The sequence below is a fragment of the Citrus sinensis genome, chromosome 4 (assembly GCF_022201045.2).
Source record: "Citrus sinensis cultivar Valencia sweet orange chromosome 4, DVS_A1.0, whole genome shotgun sequence".
Classification (NCBI taxonomy): domain Eukaryota; kingdom Viridiplantae; phylum Streptophyta; class Magnoliopsida; order Sapindales; family Rutaceae; genus Citrus; species Citrus sinensis.
Genome location: NC_068559.1, coordinates 11,705,906 through 11,723,067, shown reverse-complemented (window position 1 = coordinate 11,723,067; position 17,162 = coordinate 11,705,906). Strand labels below are relative to the sequence as shown.

The 17,162-nt window shown below is 35.8% G+C and overlaps 1 pseudogene; it reads right to left on the bottom strand.

Moving 5' to 3' along the window:
- LOC102630529 (uncharacterized) overlaps positions 1 to 11,652 on the bottom strand; it is a 34,712-nt pseudogene extending 23,060 nt beyond the window's left edge.
- Positions 11,653 to 17,162: the final 5,510 nt, after the last annotated feature.

Sequence of the window (17,162 nt, the reverse complement as noted above, 5' to 3'; positions counted from 1 at the left end):
TTACTGAACTCTAGTTCTTTCCTAGAGGTGTACAGATCTAATCCTCCATAAGCGATTCCTAGAATACTACATAATTCGGGTTCATCAAGCTCAATACGAATACCTCCTACAAATGTATGAAGCTCGTCACGACTAGAAGAGGAGAAATCTATGTTTGAATAAAAGACTCGAACAAGATTTTCATAAATAGGTTCATCAACACTTAAAGCTTGATTCCAATGACTAAGCATTTGAGTAATTGAGTGACCACAAACAGAAATATCCGAGAACTCCGAAATGTTAAGAGAAAAAGAGGGAGTTACGGGTTTACCCATAAACTTCTCACGGAATCGCTGAGCAGAGGTAGCATCGGGAAAATGAAGACTTTCGAAGTCTTGAGGAGGAGACCTGGGTGGACTGGAACGGCGTGAAGCAGTGTGCTTGGTTCGAACACGCCTTGGAGGTCGTTCCGCCATGGATGAGAAAAATTGTGAAAATGAAGTTTTAGAGATGAGATAGTGATTTGTGGGTGAAAATGTGGTTGGAAAGACGAAGAAATTTGGGTCAAAGTGAACGAATGAGAGTCGGCTGGTTCTAGGGTTTCAAGATGAGATTTTTCAAAATTTGAAGAAAAAAAAAAAAAGGAATTTGAATCGGTTAAAAGGTGTTAGAGATGATAGAAATGGTTTGTAATGCTTCAATTTAGTGAAAAAATGACAAGAAAAGTGATGGATTTGAGAGGAGAGAACTGGTGCAGTCGCGGGTTGAAGTGAGAGAGAGAGAGAAAGAGAAGCCGAAATGAGGAGGAAGACGAAGGACTGTTCAATTAACGCGTGATAACGGCGAGCCGTTATAAAGAAAACGGCGAGCCGACAGAGTCCAGAGAGTCCTCAAAACAAATTCATAAAAACGGCGAGCCGTTTATATCAATAACGGCGAGCCGATAGGGTCCAGAGAGTCCACACAAGAAAAATGTAACAGGACGGCGAGCCGATAGACAGATATCGGCGAACCGATAGCTTCCAGAAAGCGTTCCATTGTTTCTGCCCAAAACGGTTAGCCGTTTATTTAAATAACGGCGATCCGTTTTCTACAACCTATGATTTCGCACATGTATTTTGATATTTGGCTACTTATTAATACATTTCAAGATCATTTTATTGATCCAAAATGATTTGAGTGCCATTTCAATGCATAATTCATGAATATATATATATGTATTGCAATAATTAATTCATACATTTTCAAATATACATACACATTACATGCATATTACGATTGAGCATTCCATAGAAATTAAAGCATCAAGTCATAGATCAATCAATAATAATAGACTCAATAGCATGAATGAAGATGTTAATGTGAAAATTTCATCATCCCAAGTTCATGCCGAATTTTGGAAAATTGTTCTTCGCAAAGAGGTTTTGTAAAAATATCGGCAAGTTGTTTTTCCGTAGAAATAAACTCTAGTGCAATGTCTCTCTTTTGAACATGATCTCTCAAGAAATGATGTCTTATTTCTATATGCTTGGTTCGAGAGTGTTGAATGGGATTCTTTGAAAGATTAATAGCACTAGTAATATCACACTTAATAGGAATTTGTTCAAGATTAATGCCATAATCTCTAAGTGTTTGTTTCATCCAAAGAGCTTGTCCACAACAACTTCCGGCAGCTATATATTCAGCCTCGGTAGTTGAAAGTGCGACAGAATTTTGTTTCTTGCTAAACCATGAAACAAGAGAGTGTCCTAGAATATAGCAAGTTCCACTAGTGCTCTTCCTATCCACTTTATAACCAGCAAAATCCGCATCCGAAAAACATGTTAAATCTATATGAGTTCCCCTAGGATACCAAAGGCCAATATCTATGGTTCCACTCAAATAACGGAAAATTCTTTTAACAGCGAGCAAATGAGATTCCTTGGGACATGACTGAAATCTTGCACACAAACATACACTAAACATGATATCGGGTCTACTTGCAGTCAAATAAAGTAGGGATCCGATCATACCTCGATACATTTTGATGTCCACTTCTTTACCTTTTTCATCTTTGTCCAGCTTGGTTGTTGTGCTCATTGGTGTATTTTTGGTCTTTGAGTCATCAATGCCGAATCGTTTGAGTAGATCTTTTACGTACTTGGCTTGATTTATGAAGATTCCTTCCTCGTTTTGTTTGATTTGAAGTCCAAGGAAGTACTTCAACTCTCCCATCATACTCATCTCAAATTCTTTGCTCATACACGATGAAAATTCTTTACACAACAACTCATTAGTAGAACCAAAAATAATATCATCAACATAAATTTGAACAATAAGTATGTCTTGGTTCTTATGCTTAACAAATAGAGTAGTATCCGCTTTACCCATTGAAAAGTCATTTTCCAACAGAAAATTCTTAAGTCTATCATACCATGCTCTAGGTGCTTGTTTTAAACCATACAAAGCTTTAAGCAACTTATAAACATGATTTGGAAATTTTTCATTTTCAAAACCAGGGGGTTGTTTTACATACACTTCTTCCATAATATGCCCATTTAGGAAAGCACTTTTCACATCCATTTGAAATAAAATAAAATCTTTATGACATGCATATGCTAATAACATCCTAATGGATTCTAACCTTGCTACAGGAGCAAAGGTTTCATTAAAATCAATTCCTTCTTCTTGGTTGTAGCCTTGAGCCACTAATCTAGCTTTATTTCTTACAACCACACCGGATTCATCCATCTTATTCCTAAACACCCATTTAGTACCTATTACAGATTGATATTCAGGTTTAGGAACTAATTCCCACACATTGTTTCTTTCAAATTGATTTAACTCCTCTTGCATTGCCATAATCCAAGATTCATCATTTTCTGCATCCTCAAAGGATTTTGGTTCAATTTGAGAGATGAATGCATTATGCTCACAAGTATTTCTAAGTGATGATCTAGTTGTAATACCTCGTGAGGGATCTCCTAAAATTACATCTTTAGGGTGAGAAGAGACATACCTCCACTCCTTGGGGAGTGTTTGAGAAGTACCTTTATTTTGCTCTGCATTTAGTTCTTCATGATGTTCCTCTTGAATTTCATGTGGTGCATCCTCTTGTTTGTCATTTAATGCTTCTTCTTCTTGTTCTTCTTCTCCTGCATCATCATCAACAACGACTTTCTCCGTAGAGGAGGGGTTAGACTCATCAAATGTCACATGCATAGATTCTTCCACAACTAAGGTTCTTTTGTTATAGACTCTATAAGCTTTACTAGAATTTGAATAACCAAGAAAAATACCAACATCGGATTTTGGGTCAAATTTACCAAGATTGTCTTTTGTGTTCAAAACAAAACATTTGCATCCAAAAACTTTAAAATATCCAATGTTGGGTTTTCTATCTTTCCAAAGCTCATAAGGAGTTTTGTTAAGATTAGGTCTAATCAACACCCGATTTAAAACATAACAAGCGGTGTTGACGGCTTCGCCCCAAAAATATTTTGGTAATGCATTTTCATTTAACATGGTCCTAGCCATTTCTTGAATAGACCTATTCTTTCTCTCAACAACTCCATTTTGTTGTGGAGTTCTAGGTGATGAAAATTGATGCTCAATGCCTAGATTATTGCAAAAACTCTCAAATGCATGATTTTCAAATTCTCCTCCATGATCACTCCTAATGCATACAATACCATGCCCTTTTTCATTTTGTAATTTCTTACAAAGCACTTTAAAAGCATCAAGAGCATCATCCTTATTGGCTAAGAATAATACCCATGTATATCTAGAATAATCATCCACTATCACAAATGCATAATATTTGCCATTTAGACTTGCATATCTAGATGGCCCAAAAAGATCTATGTGAAGAAGTTCAAGTGGTTTTGAAGTAGAAATATGGTTTTTATTCTTGAAAGAAGTTTTAATTTGTTTTCCAAATTGACAAGCTTCACAAATCTTATCCTTTTGAAAACCAATTTTCGGAAGACCTTTAACTAAATTATCTTTCAAAATTTTTGAAATCAAATCCATACTTGCATGTCCTAACCTTCTATGCCATAACCAACAATCATCATGCAATGCCGAAAAACATTTATCAAGAGTAGATGCACATTCTATGTCAATGATATAAACATTACCACATCTTTTTCCAACAAATAAGGTTTTGCCATCACATGAGTTCTCAATAACACAACTAAATTTATCAAAGATAACTTTATAACCTTTGTCACATAATTGACTAATGCTAATTAAGTTGTGTTTCAAGTTTTCAACCAAACATACATTCTCAATTAGAGTTGAAGAAACTTTACCAACATTTCCAATTCCAAGGATTTTTCCTTTTGAGTTGTCTCCAAAGGATACGTCTCCACCATTTTCAATTTTGGTAAAGCTTGAGAACCATGCATAGTTTCCGGTCATGTGCCTTGAACAACCGCTGTCCAAGTACCATTTATTCTTCTTCTTCTTCAAGCCCTACAAGAAAAAGTCTCAAGTTTTAGGTACTCAAAGCTTTTTGGGTCCTTGAGAGTTAGCAACTGTTCCTTTTGGAACCCAAATGCACTTGACACCATAATATGCATTCCTTTTCACGGGACATCTAAATTTCATGTGACCATTTTGATTACAATAATGACATACAATCTTATGATCATTTGTGGAGGTAGCTTTAACAAAATAATTCTTATAATACTTTTGCTTTAAGTTTGGCTTATATCCAAGTCCTCCTTTATCAAAAACACATTTTTGTGAGTTAAGCATATTATCCAACATCTTTTGCCCATTTGTAAATTTCAAAACAATTTCATTTAATTCATTATTCTTTTTCTTGAGCAATTCGTTCTCATTTTTCAACTCATCTATGTGTGATTTCAAATGCTCATGTAAGATGCTAGGTTTCTCATTTGATAATACAATTTCATCATGCAATGTTTTGTTTCCTACTTCTAGGCATACAATTCTTGCATTTAGAGATTCATTTTCATTTTTAAGCTTTGCCATTTCCTTTTTAAGACATACATTCTTTTTACCAATTTTCATCAACTCATTATGCAAATCTTGAAAAGCATCATATAATTCATCATAGGTAGGATCACTTACCTCATTGAGATCATCATCCCCTCCTATAGCCATGAGTGCTAGGTTTGATACTTCTTGCGATCCTTCTTCATCATTTGATTCTTCCTCACTATCATCCCAAGTTGCAACCATTGCTTTCTTCTTGAGTTTGTTGATGAGTGGGCACTCCGATCTTATATGTCCAGGCTTCTTGCATTCATAGCAAGTGATTGCCTCCTTCTTCTCCCTATAGTTCTTGAAGTTTCTGAAATTTCTTCGCTCTCCGGTTTTCTTGAAGAATTTTTTAAACCTCCTTGCTAGCATGGCTAGTTCTTCATCATCCGGTTCACTCTCCTCATCACTCTCATATTTTGAAGCTTTGAGAGCAATGCTTTTCTTCTTCTCCTCATGTCCTTTTTCTGCAGCTAAATCCTCTTCATACGAAATAAGAGAACCAATTAAATCATCAAGAGGTAAAGTATTTAAATCTTTGGCCTCTTCAATAGCGGTTCTTTTAGGTCTCCATTCTTTTGGAAGTGACCTAATGATTTTCTTAACTTTCTCACTATTTGAGAAGGTTTTCCCTAAGGCACCTAGGGTGTTCACTATGTCCGTGAATCTATTGTACATAGAATACACATTTTCATTTTGATCCATTTGGAACAACTCATATTGGCGAGTGTATCTACTGATTTTAGACTCTTTCACTTGATTTGTCCCTTCATAGACAACTTCAAGTTTGTGCCATATCTCTTGTGCACTTTCACAACTAGATACTCTATGGAATTCTTTCTTATCAAGGGCACAAAACAAAGCATTCATAGCCTTGGAGTTTAGAGACATCTTTCTCTTTTCTAACTCACTCCATTGACTCGATGGTTTAGGAATATCATCTCCTATTTCATCTTTGAACATAGGCATGAATGGACCATCACAAACAACTTCCCAAATTTCATAATCTAAGGCTTGCAAATAGATTCTCATTCTAGTTTTCCAATAAGCATAATCATTACCATCAAAAAATGGTGGTCTAGTTGTGGATTGCCCTTCTCTAAAGGTTGAGTCATTTAGGGTTGCCATGGATCTTTTACTCTAGACGATTAAGTCTTAACAAGAGAACAAGGCTCTGATACCAATTGAAATACAAGTATGCAACCCAAGAGGGGGGGTGAATTGGGATTCTAAAAAATTATTCAATTTATTAAAGAAAATCTTAATGCAATTATAAATCAAATTCAAAGCAATAACAATTAAGATGATCACAATTTAAAAAGATAAGCGAAGAGGGATTCGAACACCGAGATTTTTACGTGGTTCGGCCAACCTCGCCTACGTCCACGCCTCCAAGCTTTCCGGGCTTGAGGATTCCACCAAGCAAGCCTCCAAGGCTTCAAATGCTTACACTTGACTTCCAAGGTGTCAATGGACCTTTACAACAAGAGATTATCCCCAATCTCTTAACCCAAGTGTATCCCAACACTTACAATTACTCAAAGTAAAAGATTACAAATTGTTTTTCTCTCACACAATATTTAAGATTACAAATCAATGCCCAATTTGTGAATAGATGAAGAGAGAATGTGTTTTAAGCTCTATGAAGATTGTATTCTCAAATATTTGCTCAATGGTCGTGTTGTGATCAATCTTTTTTTTTGAATTTGAATGAGCTTATTTATAGATGCAGCTGAAAACTAGCCGTTATTGACTTTCTGCACACTGTCGGATCACCGTTAGCTAGATGTCGGATCGCCGTTTGACTGGTCAATATGACCGTTGGGCTGATTTTTCAAATTGTCGGATCGCCGTTATCTAGATGTCGGATCGCCGTTAATGTCCAGAGGCTACTGGTTGATATCGGCGAGCCGTTTATCACACATGTCGGTTCGCCGTTAATGTCCAGAGACTACCCTTCAGTTCTGGTTGATATCGGCGAGCCGTTTTATCAACATATCGGATCGCCGTTTAGGTCCAGAGGCTACTGGTTGATATCGGCGAGCCGTTTATCACAAATGTCGGTGTGCCGTTTTCGTCCAGAGGCTAATCTCCATTTCTGCTTGAAATCGGCGAGCCGTTTACTACAGATGTCGGATCGCCGTTTTACACAAAAACTGCTGTAGTGAACTATTTTGCAAGATGACTGTTTTGTCTCCAAATCTTTATAAAAATACTTTATGAAACTTGTCAAAATAGATGAAAATTATGTTGAGCTTTTAAAACAATTAATCAATCTTAATCATGTTTGTTATCATCAAAATCAATAAGGAATAATTTATGTCAACAACTAGCACGCTCATCAATAGGTAAAGGTAATAAATCCAAAGGAGTTAATGGATTAAAACCATATACAATCTCAAATGGTGAAAATTTAGTAGCTGAATGGACAGTTCTATTGTAAGCAAATTCAACATGTGGCAACCATTCTTCCCAAGTTTTCAAGTTCTTTTGAATAATGGCACGCAACAAAGTAGACAGAGTTCTATTTACAACCTCAGTTTGTCCATCAGTTTGTGGATGACAAGTAGTAGAAAACAAAAGTTTAGTACCCAACTTACCCCACAAAGTTTTCCAAAAGTGGCTCAAGAACTTCGCATCTCAATCTGAAACTATGCTCCTTGGCACTCCATGCAACCTGACTATTTCCTTGAAAAACAAATTAGCTATGCTTGTCGCATCATCAGTTTTATGACATGGAATGAAATGTGCCATCTTTGAAAACCTATCAACAACAACAAAAACAGAGTCATTTCCCCTTTTTGACCTAGGTAAACCCAAAACAAAGTCCATAGAATATCAACCCAAGGTTCACTAGGTATGGGCAGAGGGTTATACAATCCATGGGGTAAAACTCTAGACTTAGCATGTTTACAAGTGATACACTTCTCACATATTCTTTCAACATCACGTTTCATATGTGGCCAAAAGAAGTGTTCTTTTAAAACATCTAAAGTCTTTGCAATACCAAAATGTCCCATTAAACCACCCCCATGAGCTTCACGCACAAGTAATTCACGCAAAGAACTATGAGGCACACACAATTTATTTTCTCTAAATAAAAGCCCATCATGCCTATAGAACTTACCAAATGCAACTTTCTCACAAGCATTAAACACATTAGCAAAATCAGGATCGTTAACATATAATTCTTTAATGTACTCAAATCCTAACAACTTTGCATTTAATGTAGAGATAAGTGCATACCTTCTAGATAATGCATCAGCCACCATATTCTCCTTACCTTGTTTATATTTGATCACATAAGGAAATGGCTCAATAAATTCAACCCATTTGGCATGTCTCTTATGTAACTTACCTTGCCCTTTCAAATGCTTCAAGGACTCATGATCAGTGTGTATAACAAACTCTTTAGGTAGAAGATAATGTTGCCAAGTTTCCAATGCTCTCACCAATGCATACATCTCCTTGTCATAAGTAGGATAGTTTAGGGCTACTCCACTCAATTTCTCACTAAAATAAGCAATTGGACGCCCTTCTTGCATCAAAGCAGCTCCAATACCTATACCTGAAGCATCACACTCAATTTCAAAAGTTTTAGTAAAATCAGGTAAAACAAGTAATGGTGCAGAAACCAATTTCTCCTTAATTAGATTAAATGCCCTTTCTTGTTCACTACCCCATTTAAATCCCACATGTTTCTTCACAATTTCAGTCAATGGTGCAACAAGGGTGCTAAAATCTTTCACAAATCTTCTATAAAAACTAGCCAAACCATGAAAACTTCTTACCTCACTTACACTTTTAGGTGTAGGCCACTCTTTAATAGCCTTTACCTTCTCTTCATCAACCTCAATTCCTTTAGCACTTACAACATAACCAAGAAAAACATTCTGATTTGTACAAAAGGAACACTTCTTCAAATTAGCATACAACTTTTCCTTCCTTAAAACAGTGAATACACTTTGCAAATGTTTAATGTGCTCATCTAAGCCTTTGCTATAGATCAAAATATCATGAAAATAGACAACTATGAATTTACCAATAAAAGCACGCAAAACATGGTTCATTAACCTCATAAAAGTGCTAGGTGCATTAGATAACCCAAATGGCATCACTAACCACTCATATAAACCATATTTTGTTTTAAAGGCAGTTTTCCACTCATCTCCCTCTCTAATCCTAATTTGATGATATCCACTTTTAAGATCAATTTTACTAAACACACAAGAACCATGCAATTCATCAAGCATGTCATCAAGCCTAGGAATAAGATGTCGATACTTTACAGTGATTTTATTAATTGCACGACAGTCAATGCACATCCTCCATGTTCCATCCTTTTTGGGCACTAGTAAAACTGGTACCGCACATGGACTCATGCTCTCCCTCACATATCCTTTTGCCAAGAGTTCTTCAACTTGCCTTTGAAGCTCCTTTGTCTCCTCGGGGTTACTTCTATATGCAGGTCTATTAGGAATGGTAGCTCCAGGGACGAAGTCTATTTGATGCTCAATTCCCCTAATAGGTGGCAAACCGTTAAGGAGTTCATTTGGAAACACATCATTAAAGTCCTGCAAAAGAGTCACAATAGCACTAGGCAAAGAAAAGTTAAGCTCATTAGTGTGTAAACAAGCCTCTTTGCACAAAAGTACAACAATAGGCTGTTTTGAAAAGAAAGCCTTCTTAACCTCGCTCTCTTTTGCAAACAAGTTCACTTGTTGCCTCTCTTTTCTCTCAACAATATTTTGTTCTATCTTTTCACTTGCTTTTCTCTCAATCTCTCTTTCTTTTGTACTCTCATTTTCTTTTTTTGTATCACTCTCTTTTTGTATTGACATTTGATCCTCATACACTTGCCTAGGTGTTAATGGTACAAGAGTGATTTGCCTTTTATTCATTACAAAAGAATATCTATTTAAGTAACCATCATGTGTCACACGCCTATCATATTGCCAAGGTCGACCCAAAAGAATGTGTCCAGCATTCATGGGTACTACATCACATAGAACCTCATCCTTGTATCTTCCAATAGAGAATGAAACCAGCACTTGTTTATTTACTTTAACTTCCCCACAATCATTCAGCCATTGTAGCTTATATGGCCTTGGATGTTTCAAAGTTTTCAAATTTAATTTATCAACTAAACTAGTGCTAGCGACATTAGTACAACTTCCACCATCAATTATCATACTACATACCTTATCTTTGATGTGGCATCTAGTATGAAAGATGTTATCACGTTGTACCCCCGCATCCTCTTTTACTTGCATGTTGAGAGCACGCCTAGCAACCATCAATTTACCGTCAACAGGATATTCTACACCATCATTAGCATCCTCCAAAGGTAGCATAGGATCATCATCTGATTCACTCTCGGTTTCAACATCACCATCATCCCTCAAGATCATTACTCTCTTATTTGGGCATTGAGATGCAATATGACCTGTCCCCAAACATTTAAAACACTTAATATCTCTATTTCTAGAGTGTTGGGAATCAGATTTACCTTTACTTTGGTTGCCTCCCTCTTTATGATCCTTGATTGGCTCAATCTTAGGCTTTGAAACAACCTTTTCATCTTTGCTCCATTTTGACTTCCATGAGGAAGATGAACCCAAATTGGTTCTAGTGGAACCTTTCTTTTTTAGTTGTCGTTCCACTTTCATGGCCATGTGAACCATGTCTTCCAACTCAACATAGTGCTGCAAGTCAACCACATTAGCAATATCTTGATTTAAACCATGTAAAAATCTTGCCATAGTGGCCTCTCGTTCTTCTTCAATATTGGCTCGAATCATGATTATTTCCATTTCCTTGTGGTAATCTTCCACACTTCTAGAACCTTGTGTAAGACTTTGAAGCCTTTGGTGCAGCTCTCTATAATAATGACTAGGAACAAATCTCCTCCTCATGATGGCCTTCATCTCCTCCCAAGTGTTTATAGGCCTTTCACGATTTCGTCTCCTACTCAAAACAAGTTGATCCCACCAAATAATAGCATAATCAGTAAATTCAACAGCAGCTAGTTTTACCTTTTTCTCCTCAGAGTAGTTTTGGCAATCAAATACTAGCTCCACCTTTTTTTCCCACTCCAAATAAGCTTCCGGATCATTTTTACCTTGAAAAGAAGGAATTTTCAGTTTGATACTCCCCAAATCACGATCCATACGTCTTGCCCTTCTATTATCTCTTCCACGCATGTCAACAGTAGCCTGGTCATCAAAATCATCTATGTCATCACCATCTTCTTCTCCCATGACAGCACGCCCTTGATTACCTCTTACATTAGGAGCTATTGGTTGTTGCCCCCTTTGTAGATTGGCTATGGCAGTGTCTTGCCTCTCCAATTTGTCACGGATCTCTCCAAACATCAGATTCATGTGCTCAAATTGTTGTTGCATGGCTTTGAGCATGATTGATTAGTCTATAGCTTCTTGATCTTTTGACATATTTGTGATCTGAAAAAAAAAATTGTTAGCAAAAAGACCTCACAACACTCCCTCACGTGTTTCACTCAATTTGATGTCACTTAACTCTCGTGTTTAACACACAAATTGGCTTTTACCCTCTAATGATCTCACAAACTTTTGCCTTTTACCACACTTAATTCTCTCTTTCAATTCTTTATTGAACTAAATAAACAAAAAAAAAAAAACCCAAGTGGCACACCAAATATGACAATCCAGCACACTAACAAAGAAAAGCAATTAAGAGGACACAAAGAATGAAAAGGAAATTGAAGAAAGGAAAGCAAGCAAGCAAAGCAACACAATTAATATGTGTGTGAACTATGTCAAGGAAAATGAATAACTCAAATTCAATTTGATGAAAGTAGAAATACTTAAATCTTTTTGTAATCTTTTTTTTTGTACGTTTTTTTTCTCTTTTTTTTTTTTTGATAATCAAAATAAATAAGACATTCAAACCTGATTAGAAACTAGCTCTGATACCAAATGATGCGAATCCCACAATGAAACTTTCAATCCCACACTTAATTTGTAGTTTCAACTTCCCAAGAAAGTTCTAAACAGATTTAAGACAAACAAAACCTTGACCCAATGCTTAAGAAAACATGAACCAAAGGTATAAAGAATGGTATTGACGCCACACTCAAGAAATAGATGAGAAGGTGAGTGATAAGTCTAAATTTGGAACGCCACAAGAATGCAAATTCTTGATAAGTTCACTAGTTCTCAAATAACCAAAGAAAGAATAATCTTTCAAGTTCAAATAACATTAATCTCCAAATCTCATTACATAGCAAGGTTGATGAATTTAAATAAGATAAAAGAAACCCAAGATCCTAAAAATACAAATGGAAACATTGGAACAACCCTCCAAGTAGGTTTTATCAAAAGATGTTTCAAAAGTCTTCACCAACCCACCATAATTAATGCTATCTTTGACAAACTTAATGCCAGCCTACTATAATTAATGCTATCATTGACAAACTTAATGTTAGCCCACCATCATTGATGGTAGACTTACCTTACACATTGACAAACTTGAAACAAAACAAACAAATGAAGTTGAAAAAACAAAGGAGTCGTTGAAAATCCCAAGTCTGAACAAACTGTAATGAATTGGTCATAACTCCTTCTAGAGAACTCCAAATCCAGCTTTGTAAAAGTTTTTGGAAAGCTAACTTAATTATCTTTCCAACGGTTTATAGCTTGCACGTTAATTCTTGCTAAATCAATACAGTTTTTATTCTGAATTTGACCTTTCTGCATTTGATACAAATTGTGTATTTTGCTGCCCAATAACTTGAATAATGCCCACAATGCCTTGTCTTCTCTTCAAGACCAATTCATGATGTCTTGCATCTTGAATTACATTTTCAATCCATATTTTCTCAATTAATCCATTTAAAGCAGCTTGCATCTTTTTGGCTCTTGCTCTTGTAATTGGGCCTCCATGAATGTGCAAAGGATCACTTGAACTTTTAATGGTATTCCCTTGATGGTTCTCATCAGAATATTGTTTAAAAAAAAAATTGTGTGATTTGTTTTAACATTGGCTGACATGATTAATTTCAAATTTTAGTATTTGTATTATCTTTGGTCTTAAGTGATGTTACGCTATGTTTGCTACTCTACATGTTGATGTTGGAGACAAATATAAGTTGCTTGAATGAATGAACATGTCATAATAAGTACCAAGTGAGTTTTTGAGCCTATTATTTTTCTTGGAGAGTAACCCTTTTGCCCATTCTTTATACAACTTAGCACTTTATTATTTTACACGATCTCTAGATTTTTTTTAGTTAACCCTTAAAAAAATTATAAAATTAAAAAAAAGAAAAAAATGTGTGTTGCTACATTTGGAGGCCCATCTAACTAGTAGATATGGAAGATTATTTAGAGCCCTAAAAGACGATGGAAATGTCATCTTTGATTCGTTTGATCCTTTCTAGCCATCCCTTTTGTGAAATATCCATAGCTAACCCTTTTGAGCCTTAAAATAAAATAAAAAATATTTTCTTTGTCAACTCCTATTTGGAGTATTACCCGATGTCTTATAAGTTCCATCACCTATTTATATTTGAGAAAAATATAAATAATTATTTTGTTTAGTGACGTTGTGCCAAACAAAAGAAAAAAAAATAACAATAATAGGTGAAATCCACCTTGCAACTTCCAAAAGAAAAAAAAAACAAAACAAAAATCTCTGCATTTTTCTCAAACATACACTTTGTTTTCCTTATTTCCCCTCATTTGTTAGCCATGTCCTTAGCTTACGTTACGTCCTAATAAAAATCCTTCTTGATTTTAGGGAACTATAGTCTGAAGTATAAGCTAGTTATATGGGCTAAAAAGATGTAGTGGTGCATAAAAAAATAAAAATAAATAAATAAATTGGGCTGCCTAGCATTTTTATTTGACTTGAGATCGTATTATTTCTAAGCTGAGGGCATATTTCTTTCATCTTAGTGAGAGCATGTGATATCACTTATTATTTTCTCTCAATTACCATTCATTGGAGTGACTATTTTTATTGGGTTTAATTTCTTTGTGAGAGTGTCACTACTTCCAGTGAGATTTTGGGGTTTGACATGTCATTCTTGAAAATAGCTATGACAAAGTCTACTAGGCTGATTCATGTGGATGGTTGATGTGGGTGTGATGTTTCTTTAGACTGGAGATAATGCTTATACTTTTATTTGATTACTATCATTAGTCTGATTGAATAAACATGATTGTTATAAAAAAAAATCATTTTGGATTTGAATTTTGTTTTCGCTTTATTTGCAAGGGACTAGCAATAAGCTGGTTAGGGGATGTGTTGAGTGTTAGAAAATGTATATTTATAAAGGAGAAAATCATCATTTTACACTTCAAATTTTACTAACACCCTTACTTTTATGTATTTAAGCTTCTTGTCATTTAATTATGTGTGTTGTATTATAATTAAGTATTTTATGTATTTTAGGGCATTATAGTCATTTCACAATGAACGAGAGATCAAATGGCAAAACAGACATCACTTTTGAACTCAGGATGGTCGAAAATCATAGAAGGAGCATAAAAGAAAAAATGGCATTGTTCACATGTACGGTACTATTCACATGTACGATACTGTCTACGTTACTGTTCACGACACTGTTCACATAGACGGATCGATGATATGGCATTGACCGATGATGTGGCATTGGCTGATGAGGTGTCACGATCCTGTTGGACTAAAATTCTTATGCACTGTTGATCGATGACGTGGCAGCATATCAGTGGACAAAAAATCTCGCGTACGGTACATGCATTACACATGATTATTTTCAACCAAACCGTGTTACTGTTCAAGCCGGGTCAAACCGTGTCATTGTTCAAACCGCGTGGTCAAACCGCGTACTGTTGACTGATGACATGGCGCAATCCTGAGCGTCCAAACTGTTTTTAATCTGATGGCCACGATTTACTCAATGTATCTATAAAAAGGGGGCCTCCCCCCTAATTTGACACCTCTGAATCCATTTTTGGGATCCATTTTCTGTAATTCTTTCTCCATCTTGTATTTTCTACGTATTTTAATAAATTCTCATTTTGTCCCTAATTTAATTTTGAGTAGCTAATTTTCTTTCAAGCTTGGGATGAAGGTGAAGTCTCAACTTGTGTCATGGGCTTTATTTGGTAAATTTATTTCTTCCCCTCTAATTTTTGTGGATGTTTTGACTTTTCGTCGACAAATAATAATAATCTTATCTAGATACCGCCCTGGTTTCACCGGCTCCCTAGTACAAGGTTATTATTATTTGGTACGATAAGCCCTTAGCACTATATTGATTAGAGTGTGGTTCATGAGGTGTGAATTCTCCCCTCATGATTTAATTGGCACTAATAAGGAATATTTAGCCCATGGTGCATGTTGATACGGATCTAGATACCCAAGTGTTTCATTTCAATAGATTTCTCTTCAATTTATTCTTGTCATTTCAATTTCAATTTTAAGATAATCTTAAGTCACTTTCACCACAAATCCAACCACCCATTTACAAAATTAATTCTACACACAATTAAAATCCACCTCCTCGTGGAATCGACACTTGTCACCATTAGTCTATTCTACAATAGATTCGTGCACTTGCGAGTTCAATAAAATTTGCACAACACAACACAGAAGAAAATATTTACAAGTGGAGAGTTAAATCTAATTTGTACTTCTTACTGCGGCTACTATTACCAGCATTATTTGGACGCTCCAACACAAAGGTTCAGGGGTCTGGCTCTGGTCTATAAGCTTGTAACAGATCAAGTAGCTCATTAGCAGTGTGAGCACAAATAAAAAGCTTTTTCGTTGTGGAAGGAAGAAAATAGTTTTTTTTATTGCATGGTTAAGAAATGCGATGAAGCCATCATAAAAGTTATTGACATTTAACAAACCGATGGATTTCTGGTGAATGTTCAGATGGGCCCAAGATGCTAGTGTGATAAGTGCCTCTAGTGATGCAAGATCTCCTGGAAGGAAAATAAAAGCATCAGCATGATTAAGCATTCAGTTATTCTTTCTTGCATACCTGAGACGACTAACTCTTCTCCAATCGGTGAGTCAGACAAACTGTCCAAAGGCTTTAGGGCACTTAGGATGATGCCTAACACTTGGCTTCCTCTGACAAAAACAGCTCTGAGACCAATTTTGATAACCCTCGGTTACCTCCTCCATACACTAAGTGTAATTTTCTCTCTAATATAATTCGACCAAGATCTATGGCTGCCTCAACGAACTCTTTATGTTTACCATAGTTAAATCCAGAAAGCACACAAATATTCTTGAATTGTCTATTAGGAGTAGCTGCCATTGGGATACTTCTCAAAAATAATTTGTGAGTGCTTGACAAAAAATCATATTTAATAATCTTGGTGGCAGTGGGTCACAGCTATGTATGAGGTAGCATGTCAGTGTCAAATAACGCGTAAAGCACATAGCTTGAGAGTCAAAAAGCAAACAGTAAAAAAAAATGATAAAATTATTAAAAACAATAAAGCCAATGATAAAACAATAGTGAAATAAAATAACAGTGAAGTAAAAGGATATTTACAGGTAGTTACGATTGTGGCTCACATCTTCCTCTGGTTTTACGTTCAGAAACGGCTTGAATGCCCTCTATGGGTCGAGGATAGGCTTCCTATCCAGTTTTCTTATAAACTGGCAAACAGGGTCGTTTATAGTCAGATTCCCAAGACTATATCGTGCATGCTCTTTCTGAAATAATGGTCATAACTGAAGAATCGCTCCTTGCACATATCCACTGGGATGCGTTTCAAGAGACAAAAGGATATCATCCAATGACTCCTTATTCAAGCCATCTCTAATTAATTGAATCTTATCTTCCCTGTTATCAGACATTATTCCTAAAAAATATGGTTTTTTTATCGCAACTCATTCTGGCACACTTATGATAAGCAACAGAAATTCTTTGAGCTCTTCGTTTTCTAGCATAATTTTCTTTACCACAACCAGGCATGTATGTAATAAATTTTGGAGGTAACTCACCTATCAATCGTACTTTAGCCTCGATTGACCAACGGATGTCAGTAGGTATTTTATTCCTCATGAGCAATCGCATGCGTTCGGACAGAGCTTTATAGATTGTAAGAAGGGCATTCTGAGGAAGTGAGGGAATCGATTGTGAAGCTTTGCTAGAATCTCATTTCTGTCCATACCTTCGCCTCAGAATATCCGTTATTATGGGAAAC